The 11550-nt window shown below is 41.6% G+C and overlaps 1 long non-coding RNA gene across 1 annotated transcript; it reads right to left on the bottom strand.

Moving 5' to 3' along the window:
* Positions 1-5353: 5353 nt before the first annotated feature.
* LOC109917901 lies at positions 5354-9143 on the bottom strand. Its single transcript, XR_007264783.1, has 5 exons — positions 9010-9143; positions 8423-8593; positions 7862-7951; positions 6874-6947; positions 5354-5951 (listed from the first exon to the last, which is right to left on the bottom strand). It is a non-coding gene; the product is annotated as an uncharacterized LOC109917901 (long non-coding RNA).
* Between the last annotated feature and the right edge of the window lie 2407 nt (positions 9144-11550).

Here is an 11550-nt window from a genome sequence, read left to right as displayed (position 1 = left end):
GTGTCGTAATTTTCTGAATAGAGAACATATCTTTTCCCTAAGCATATACCTGGAAGTTCATGTTCATATTATACATAGTAACAAATAAAAGATTTATTTGCAGCTGGATTTAGAGGCTTCAATTTTGAACAGAAATTAAGTACCTACCGGTATGTCTTGATTTTCTTTTTACATTTCTATTTATTTACATGCATAGAAATCTTTAAAATATTGTCTGAATTGATGTCCTCAAATAGTTTATGCATCTCTACTGCATTGTCAGCCTTCTCATCCCTATACATGCCATTATCTCACACATTGTCTTCATCCATGTCAGCAATGTCATTATCCTAGAGATTTTTTATCTTCTGAACTATGTGAGGTATCTATGAAAGAAAATCCTGTTCATGCAGGATCCAGAATGAAGCTCAGACATCAGATTTTTTTTTTGATCCATTGGATAATTAGAAAAGGGTCTGGTTGCTTCCAGTTGCTGAATAGTGTAAATAAATCTGCTTCTGACTAGAGCCACTTAACCATATTTCACTCTTGGTGCATCTGTTTAGATGTTTGTTTATGGCCGATGCCTGTTGTTTGAACTGGCCTGTCATGTCCTTATGGATACCCTTAAGATCTGTGCAGTTTTCACTGAGGATATCCTTGAAGTATGATGTGATGACATCTAAGAGTATCCAAGAAACATACAACATTTTGCTATGGAATTAGTCAAATTTTCATCTACCCTATTTCATATTTACAAATGTTCACACATTGTGGCCATTGCTTTATGGTGTAACAGTGGGATTAGCTTGATTGCCTTCATTACCATCAGGCATAGGTTGCCAATTCAAGCATGCCAATGTTTGGTTATGTTATGCCTTTGCATCAGGTAGCACCATTTTGCAAATGCTTTAAAAGTGATCCTTAGATACAAAACTTTAGTAACGTATGCTGTGCAAACACCATAAGGAGAAAACAGGGAATGAGTGACCCCCACATAATATAAGCAAAAATGTCAGGTAATATGTGGGACCACAGGGATCCTGCTCACCAACTGTTTCTGGTTCCGGATATTATTGAGGGCGATGGATCATTGGAGGAGCACAACAAGGGCAAATCCTGTGACATTATGGGGGCCTAAAGTGTATAGGAGTGGAGAAAGAAGGGCAGTACTGATTGGCAAGCAGACCAATATTTTTGCAGCTGTCAGTATGATTCCAGGACGGTTTGTTGCCTCTCTTATGCTAGGGTTAAGAATGGCCCACTTTTGTATTAATGGCATGGATAGGAAGGGGAGTGTGGTCCTGCAGTCAGGATTTAGGGAGCTAGTTAGAAAGCAAGATGTCCAAAGTTGTAATCTCCAGATTACTGTCAGTATCACATGCATGTGAGTACAGAAATAGGAAGATAGTTCAAACAATTGTGTGGCTGGAAATACGAAGCAAGAGAGAGAGGTCTTTGGATTCCTGGGACTGGCTATACAGGAAGTGGCACCTGAACAGAGCTGGGACTACATAAATTGTGGGTGTATTGCTAGTGATGTTGGGGAGTGTTTAGATTAACTCAACAGAAGTGTGGGAGCCAGGAAGGAATATGAGAAAGTACCTAGGTGCACAAAATGCTGGGAGATGCAGATGGAACTATGTTGACATCTCTGGGCCCAGGTAAATTTTGACAGAACAGGTTGTTGATATTGCCCATCCAAGATGGTGGTGGACCATGTGGTTTATCTATATGTTTATTTAGTATGCATTGTTCATTGTATGATAATAGATTGTATTATAAAATTTTTATGATGTCTGTGTGTACTACTGATTATCAATTTCAAACAAAAATGAGAATGGCAAAAGCCTGAAACTTGTTTTTATTTGTAGAAACTTGTAGAACTGCTCTTAATCAGAATACAAGCAATAGAAAATATATTCTAAAACACTGGTGATGTGTATTCATCTGTTAGATTTGACAATAGTTTTCACTGACGCTTTGTTTTGATTATTGCTGTATCCCTAGAAGACTGGAAACCTGGTTCAGTAAGTCGAATGGTTTTTTGTTTGTAGTGGCAGCCAGCTAAAAATAGTTGCACAGTGAGGCTAGCTCATTGAACATTTGTAGGCAAAGTTATGGCACGATTTAAATTGCAAAAATCAATTGTTGCTAGGTGTAAACTTGGCGACATCCATTTTCTTTGTGAACCTTTTAGTTTACTCCACAAAATTTTCTTGCTTGGGTCAACTTTAACTGTAACATTATACCCAGAATCAAGCACCCTCTGTAATCCCAGGTTTTTTTTGCTAGTCTCATTTTTGGTGTTAGTATTTCATTCTACACTCTCACATTCACCTTGAATTTTTTTGAGGGCACTTCATAAAGGAAAAACACAATGTCCATTACTTGGTTTCAGGTTCTTGAAAGTTAGACTTTTTTGCCACAGTTAGCACTGATGTTCAACAGTGATAACCAAAGCACATGCTTCCTCAAACTGCAGGGTATGCATCAGTCTGGATAGGATTGGTTTTTATTAATTTCTGTATTTTTTGTTCTTGTTTATTCAAAACATTAAACCTCGAAGTTGTCAAAATGTGTGAATTGTTTTAAAAAGAAGATATTAGCGTGGTAGCAAAGATTGCTTGTCAACTAACCATGTTATCCCTCTATGTCAATTTTGAGATTGCCTTTGTAAGTTGCACCTTGCTAAGGAAAATGGGTCAGGCTTTCAAAGAGGAATTTTGATTTATGTGGGGTCGAAGTAAGTGCACATCCCTGTAGTAAGCTAACAGATAGAGTTGGAATAAGCGATAAAGCAATGAAATCTAAATTGGGGTTGCACTGCATGTATACGAATGCATGCAGTATAATTAGTCAGATTGGGGAGTTACAGGCACAAGTTGCCTTGTGTATGTATAATATGATGATGACGGAGATCTGGCTTAAGGAAGGGCAGATTTGGGTTTGAGTTATTCCTGGTTATAAGGTGGTCAGAAAAAGTAGGAAGGGAATAAAAAGGAGAAGGGTGGCATTTTTGGTGCAGGAGAGCATTGTATTTAATAAAGAGAATGTTGCAGAGAGTTCAAGGAAAGAATGGTTTGGCTACAGCTAAGGAATAAGAAGGGTGCAATTACATTGCTTGGTTTAATGTACAGAATTGAATTAACTTTATTGTCACGTATGCAAATAAGTACAGTGAAAAGTCTACAAGTCGCCATTTATGGCGCCATTTTAGGTTCAAGGCTACCTAAGTAGAGACTCTTAAGTACAAGTTTTCGACGGGAAGAAATATTAGAAAAATAAAGAAATGAAAAGTACATCATTACAGATCATATGAATAAATTAGATAAAGAGAAATAAAAAGTGCAGAATAACATTTCTTTCAACTCCGTCCACGCCGGCATCTAGCCTCCAGTCGGCAACAGGTCTCACCTCGAGGCTCACGAGGCTAGGAGACTGATCTGAGATCACCTTGAGGGCTCGCCAGGCTAAGAGACCACCACGCCAGGCCATCATGCCAGGCTGAGAAACCACCACACTGGGCCATCATGCCAGGCTAAGAGATCACCACGCTGGACTGAGATGACACTTCCTACAATCAAAGGGTGTGGCCATGGGTACCCGCATGGGCCCAAGCTATGCCTGCCTCTTTGTAGGTTATGTGGAACAATCCCTCTTCCGTAGCTACACTGGCCCTAAACCCCACCTCTTCCTCCGTTACATTGATGACTATCGGCGCCGCCTCATGCTCCCACGAGGAGCTCGAATAGTTCATCCACTTCACCAACACCTTCCACCCCAACCTTAAGTTCAACTGGACCATCTCTGACACCTCTCTCTCCTTTCTGGACCTCTCTGTTTCCATCTCTGGCAACCACCTGGAAACTGATATCCATTTCAAGCCCACCGACTCCCACAGCTACATTGAATACACCTCCTCCCACCCACTTTCCTGCAAAATGCCATCCCCTATTCCCAACGCCTTTGCCTCCGCCGCATCTGCTCCCAGGATGAGGCATTCCACTCCAGAACATCTCGGATGTCCTTGTTTTTCAAGGACCGCAATTTCCCCCCCTCAGTGGTCGAGAACACTCTCAACCATGTCTCCCGCATTTCCTGCAACTCATCCCTCACGCCCCGTCCCCGCAATAACAACCAAAACAGAATCCCCCTCGTCCTCATGTACCACCCCACCATCCTCTGGATCCAACGCATCATCCTCCGACACTTCCGCCATCTGCAATCCGACCCCACCACCAAAGACATTTTTCCCTCCCCACCCTTATCTGCTTTCTGGAGGGACCACTCTCTCCGTGACTCCCTTGTCTGCTCCACACTCCCCTCCAGCCCCACCACACCTGGCACTTTTCCCTGCAACCGCAGGAAGTGCTACACCTCACCTCCATCCCAGGTCCCAAGAAGACTTTCCACGTCAAGCAGAGGTTCACCTGCACATATGCTAATGTGGTATACTGTATCCGCTGTTCCCGTTGTGGCCTCCTCTACGTCGGGGAAACCAAGCAGAGGCTTGGGGACCGCTTTGCACTAAACAACTGCACCTCCCAGTCGCGAACCATTTCAAGTCTTCCTCTCATTCCTCAGAAGAGATGTCCATCCTGGGCCTCCTGCAGTGCCACAACGATGCCACGCGAAGGTTGCAGGAACAGCACCTCATATTCTGCTTGGGACCCCTGCAGCCCAATGGTATCAATGTGGACTTCACAAGCTTCAAAATCTCCCCTCCCCCTACTGCATCCCAAAACCAGCCCAGCTTGTCCCCACCTCCCTAACCTGTCCTTCCTCCCACCTATCCCCTCCTCCCACCTCAAGCCTCACCCCCATCTCCTAACTACTAGCCTCATCCTGCCCCCTTGACCTGGCTGTCCTCCCTGGACTGACCTATCTCCTCCCTACCTCCCCACCTACGCTCACCTTTACTGGCTCCATCCCCGCCTCTTTGACCTGTCTGTCTCCTCTCCACCTATCTTCTCCTCTATCCATCTTCTATCCACCTCCCCTTCTCTCCCTATTTATTTCAGAACTCCCTTCCTCTCTTCCATTTCGGAAGAAGGGTCTAGGCCCGAAACGTCAGCATTCCTGCTCCTCTGATGCTGCTTGGCCTAGCAGAGATTTTTGCACAGGATTATGAGATGGCACTGAAACTTACAAGATACGCATGCACGCACATTTTTAACTGATCATTTTTAATCAATTAAGACCTTCTAATCTATAGAATCCCTACAGTGTGAAAACAGGCCCTTTGGCCCAACAAGTCCACAGCGACCCTCAGAGCGTCCCACCCACACCCATTCCCCAAACCCACCTAATCTAGGCATCCCTCAACACTATGGGCAATTTAGCATGGCACATCTTTGGACTGTGGGAGGAAACCAGAGCACCCGGAGGAAACCCACGCAGACACGGGGAGAATGTGCAAACTCCACACAGACAGTCACCCAAGGCTGGAATTGACCGGCCCCTTGCACTGTGAGCCAGCAGTGCTAACCACTGAGCCACCATGCTGCCGTTTATTGAGAGTCTGAATTAATGAGACAGTGCACTGACTGTTAGAATGTTTTAAATGACTCTACACAAAAATAACAATAGTGCTTATTTGTGGCTTCTCTTCTAATTTTTGATGAAGTAGTATGCTCTAACATAGCAGTGACTTGGTGATTGTTACCCTTCAGGATCTGCAGATGCTCTATTTCTGTGATTGTTTTCTTGCACGTAATGCGTGAGCATGCCATCCCCTGGGGTTTTGTTTTATACAGGCTCTCATCCAGTGTTATTTTGTTATCCTGAATACCCAAAACACGCACTGGAGGGTCTGAATCACAGTAGGTGGATGGTTTTGTAGAAGAGTACCAGCAGTTGCTTGTCACCCCACTGGTAACTGAAAGTCCCTGCACAACCTTCTCTGGTCCTTCCATGAAGGAAATATTCCTTGTCTTTTTCAACATTCTCCAGCATTCATATTAATTTACCTGTCACAATAAAAAAAAGTCTGTGACAGAAAAAGACATTTATTGATTCATCTTATATTGTTTTAATCAGGGAACTCAACAATAAAATACAAAGGAATTCTGTTGAGTAATGTCGCTGTTCTTGTAACAGGCCAGAGAGGAACTTGAGACACGATTCATTTTGAGTTGGGTACATGGACTGTCGAAATGAAGTCAATTCTGCTTTTGTCATCCTGAGTACTGGGCGGTTGAGATGCCTGAAGTACAGGCCATCAAAGTAGATTTGCAAATTGTAAAATGTCTGGCTCTTAGCACTACAGTTCATCTCAAAGGTATTGATTCTGGTACAGAAATTGAAGATCTTAACCAAAAGCTGCAAGTGTTTATTTTCCTCAGGGCACCTGACTACTGTTGTATGTGACTTCTATTCTGAATTTGTAGGAATGGGATAAGCATCAAACAAATTCAATGACATATCTCCAATCCTAAGAATTGAGATTGGTCAGGTTCGTGTTCATGGAGTGACAGAAGCTCTGCTTTAGCAAAAGTCTGGACTCTTTTTGTACCCAAAAATGCTCCCACGGGTATCTGGGGCTAAATTTCCTCAAATGGCAGGAAGTGTTTGAGCTTACGTGATATTATTTTGTCATCCCTGACATTAATCATGTTTGATTTTAACATGGGTAGTATCAGAACTGATCCTGAGATTGTTTAGCTTCCAGAATTCCCGACAGTTCAACTCCTCCTTCAAGTAGGAACGCTGAAATCCATTGGCCCACATACAGATCGCTGCTCTGGCTGAGATTAATGAAATGAGTCCAAGCAGGGAATCAAGCTTAAGACCTTGCAGGTCTGAAGGACTCTGTACCAAATTGATCTGGTCATTTCTTCTATGTGTGTGCTTCTTACTATAAGAATGCAGCAAGTTGGAGAACATACATACCTGGGTCAGTAAGCTAGATTTTCTTTGCCTACATTTATGTCAATAATGATACAGTCTTGTCAACAGTTTGTTTGCTGCAAAAGAGAGCACAAATTAACTGTTAGAGACAAAAACAAATTAAATTGGGAAGGATAGCTTGCTGACTATAGAGTTGCTAACCTTTTGTATGTTGTGAATTTTGGACCAGCACGGGCATTAATGTTAGGACAGTGAGGATGGGCATTTGAAGGCCACAATCATGTGATTGGAATCTCCAGGAATATGTTCAAAGAAATGTTTTTTTCCTGCTTGATTGATGTTCTTGAGCTATTCTAATGATTTCGAGATGAACTACTTTGACTTTGTGTCCTTTTTCAGCAGTATTCAAGCTCTGCACAACCAAATGTCTATTTCATATTTCTCCTTGAGTTAAGCTCAACCACAGAGGAGAAGTTGAACCTTAAATCTATCTAGTACAAGTTAGCTAGCCCATGTTTAGGATTCTTAAATGTATGTAACTTCTCTGGGCTGCATTGTGGATAATTTCTTTCCATTGCAGAGTTCAAAATCTACTTTTTCTCAGTGTTACAATAAAAACACATGCCTCCCCATGCGCTTTGCACAGGATGCAATTCTCATCATTGCCATTGTTATGAAACACATTGTTGCACCATTAACAAATTGGAAATATTTTTTCCTCAACATAGAAATTTAATTTTCTGCTGAACATCAGATCTTAAATTGTAGGATGGAATTTAGCAACTGGATAAAGGGACCCTACATCTAATCTCTATGCAAAACCACAAATAATAAATCATTGTCATTTGACTTGCAAACAGTCAATAAGCCATCTTTTCTTGCCATCCATATATTCATTCATTGAAGGATTAAACCTGGACAAGGGGACAGTGAAAATACAACAGATGACAAAGCTTGACTTAAAATTTGTCACTCGGTTAATTGCAAAGAATAATACTGCATTGGAACTAAATGTATAAAATGCACTTACACTGGGCTTGCCTGAAGAGGAGCTGCATTTGGGCTTGCTCTGACAGTGATATTTCCACTGTTTGAATAGTTTGTTGAACTGTTTCCTATTCTGTAAATGAGAATGGAAAGTTATCTTCAAGAACAAAAGCAGTTTTAAAAGTCAGAAGAACTACGAGTATGCAATACAGCCCCTCAAGCCTCCTTTGACATTCCATGCAATTGAGATTGATCTCACTTTAGACTCATTTCCACTTTTGTGCTTGCTCTCCATACCCCTTCAACCCATTACTAATTAAATGTGTGTCTGTCTGCTCCTTAAATTTACTCAATGCCCTGGCATCCACCGCACACCCCCATAGTTAAAATATTCCCTGATGATATGGGTTGCAAACTCTGCACTGTTCTGGAATCTCCAGAAATTGAAGGTTCATCACCAAGAGCCTGCTTCAAGCATTCGTGAATAAGTAAAAATGTATTTGTTTCCTTTCCTTTCACCTATTCTGTTTATTACTTTTAAGAAAACTAGACACTAGAGAAGTCAGTAATCATTGTGAAGATTTCTTTTCATATTCTACTTTACCTTAGGTAGAAGTTTGCCTTGAATTTGGATGGTTTAGCTGCCACGGGAGGGAGTGTAGATTGTCAGAGGTGAGAATTCATGAGACAAAGATTTCAGGAACACGTTCAGTTTGACTTGGCAATCAGACCTCATGGATAAATTTCCAATCGCACTGCCGAATGTGAACCTGAGCTGTACAAAGCAGGAAATAGGGAGGAGGTACGAGTGGAACAGATGGTAAAGATTCCCCAAAACAAAAGGCAAAGGAAATGCTAGTGGAAATACTGAAGACGTTTTGAGACATTTCAGGAGATCCCCAGATAATACAGGAAGATTGGAATCCCAATTGTGTCCCTGAGATTTGTACCAGAAATATTAGCTCTCCGTGCAACTAAAAAAGTTTGAGAATTGTCCTACCCATGATCCTGCCACTCTTAGAAGCCATATCGAGTGGCACTGTTATATTTGCTTGAAATCTCATTAGGGAGTCACAATTTCACATCTTATTACAAACCAAACTCTGATAGTGGAGAGATGCTTCATCTTCCACTTGCTTAGATTTTATACAAATTACAAAAAAACTAAAGAATTAGTTATGTGAATCTTACCTGGCTCTTGGAGGTATTGCTACGATGAGATAAAAACTCACACTGAACTACTCCTTAATAAATGTTTCACAGTAGCTATGAGAATGGTCTTTCAGACAATCACCGTGCAGTTACTGGGCATTTCACTGTTCAGCATTCTTTTATCTGTTTCAGTATGTGCATGTTGTTTGGTAGGCAAGCATTTGTTGTAATTCTCTAATTGCCCTTAAGATGGTGAGCATGAGCTGGACAGAAACTCTCTCGCTGGTGTGTTGGTTTGTCAACTTTGGAGATTTCATTGAAATCCTACAGTGTGAAATGAGGCCATTTGGCCCAATAAATCTACACCGACCCTCTGAAAAGCATCCCAACCAGACTCAGCCCCCTACCCTTTCTCCATAAGCCCACACTTAACATTTGCTAATCCACCTAGCCTCGACATTCCCTGGACACTACAGACAATTTACCACAGCCAGTCCACCTAACCTACTCCTCTTTGGACCGTTGGAGGAAACCGGAGCACCTGGAAGAAACCCATGCAGACGTGGGTAGAGCATGCAAACTCCAGGCAGGCAGTCCCCCAAGGTTGGAATTGAGCCCCAGCCCCCGGCACTGTGAGGCAGCAGTGCTAACCGCTGAGCCACCATCATATTATTGTGTGGTGTCAGACTGAGTCCAACATTCACTCGTGGGATGTGGGAATCACGATCTGAGCCAGCAATTATTGCTTGTCCCTGGATGCCTTTGTCAATGTGCATTGTCAGAAGTCACATTCACTTGATTCTACAAATAACCAAAACTGACAATTTATTAAAATAAGCTGCAATTTCTTTCTGTTAAACATTGAGAATGTGAACAACCTTTGCCTTCAGCCTTAGCACAGATTCTGCACGCTCGCCATCGATGACGTTCTGCTGCGATCTCAAAACTTCACCAAATTGGTGTTGAATTTGACCCTGAGCTGAACTTCAGATACGACAGCTGTACTAAAAATAGTCATTGACTTCCACCTTGCTTTTGCACCCAATATTGTCAGCTTTCTGACCAGCCATACTAAATACAGGGACCTTAATACATATCAATTGTTGGAAGTGACCCTGTTATTTTGAATCCAGTTCCAATATGGAATTGTCAAAACATCACACAGAAGCTTTAAGTATGCCTGAGCAGGCAATGTGCATGTCAGATGTACACTAATGATGTGATTCAGTGACTGACTGGAAAATCTGAACCTAAATTTATACAAAAAAGAGGTTTGTCCAGTGAGCGATTAAACTGAAACTCATACAGTGAGATAACCTATTTCTTAACTGTTCTGAACTAACTCCTTTCTCCAGGAAGAACTGTTTCTACATCTAACTTCAGCAGGACTTCTGCAAGCTGAAACTTAAAAACTTTCCAAGCTACGAGTGTTTCCCCAAGCAAAGCAAACAAAAAGAAAATCTTATTTCTTCTGAAGCAAAAACACTCACAATGCAAACAAATTCCCATTTTTAGTCTTGAGATTCTTTCTCTTTCATCCAAGATAATGTCTCCACAAATACGGAGAAGGTAATCATAAACCCCCTCATCCACAAGTGCCATTGGTTCAAAGTCCGAAGTCTAAAATCAATTATAATTTTATATACGATATATATGGTATGACACACACCATAAATCACACTTCAGCCTTGGCATTTAGTCTGACAAGACAGTGACTTTTGTGCCTGTACCAAGTTTAAAATCAATGTGACATCCATTAACATAAGTTTTGTTAAACAATAAATCACCAATTTCTCCTGAGTGCCTCTGATCTCTTTTGCAGTGGTGGAGGCTTTAATTTTATCCCTTCATACAAGCAAGCATTTGGCTTTCTGACTCTCTGAAAACACATCCTATCTCTGCGCATCTATTAGAAATGACCCATGATTTGCAGCATTTTTTCAATATAGCTGGGAACTGTTTGGCCCATTGAGGCATTCTTTGTTCCACATCACCAACAATACCTCCTAAACCCAGATTTTTCAATGTGGAAATACTATTGCAGTAATATAGACTTGAGTTGAGTATCGGGACTATGTAGCTAACCCTCTGGGATTTGCCTTGGAAGTTGAAATTTCTTTGAAGTAATTACCTGCCCTCTGGAACCTTCAAAAAAAAGCCCTCTCCTCTGAGAGATATTGGAGAGTTGTGATGCTTTTAAACCTGGTAATTACCCAGGAAAAGTTAGAGGATGGAAAAACTAACTATTAAACTGAACCTTCAACTCACTACAGACACATTCTGACGCCCCCTGACCCTTGACCCAGTTCCTCACTGACATCCCATTGTCCTGATAACCTCAATTGAATGTACCTTCATCACACTTCCAGGCAGCACATTCCAGTCCTTAACCACTCATTGTGTTAAAAGTGTTCTTCTCACCTTGTATTTTTTCTTTTGTAAAATGCTGTAAAACCGTGTCAAGATAATGTGATTACTTCGTTGCTTGGTTGACTACGTGAGACTACAGATTGCTTCAAATCACAAAAGACGCCATGAAGTCCTTGCACGGCTGTTTTTGTTGTCTTTTGTGGTTACATT

Source organism: Rhincodon typus, chromosome 25, assembly GCF_021869965.1.
Source record: "Rhincodon typus isolate 14 chromosome 25, sRhiTyp1.1, whole genome shotgun sequence".
In the NCBI taxonomy this organism is placed as follows: Eukaryota; Metazoa; Chordata; class Chondrichthyes; order Orectolobiformes; family Rhincodontidae; genus Rhincodon; species Rhincodon typus.
Note: the sequence above shows the minus strand (reverse complement) of the source record. Positions and strands in the feature narration are given on the sequence as shown.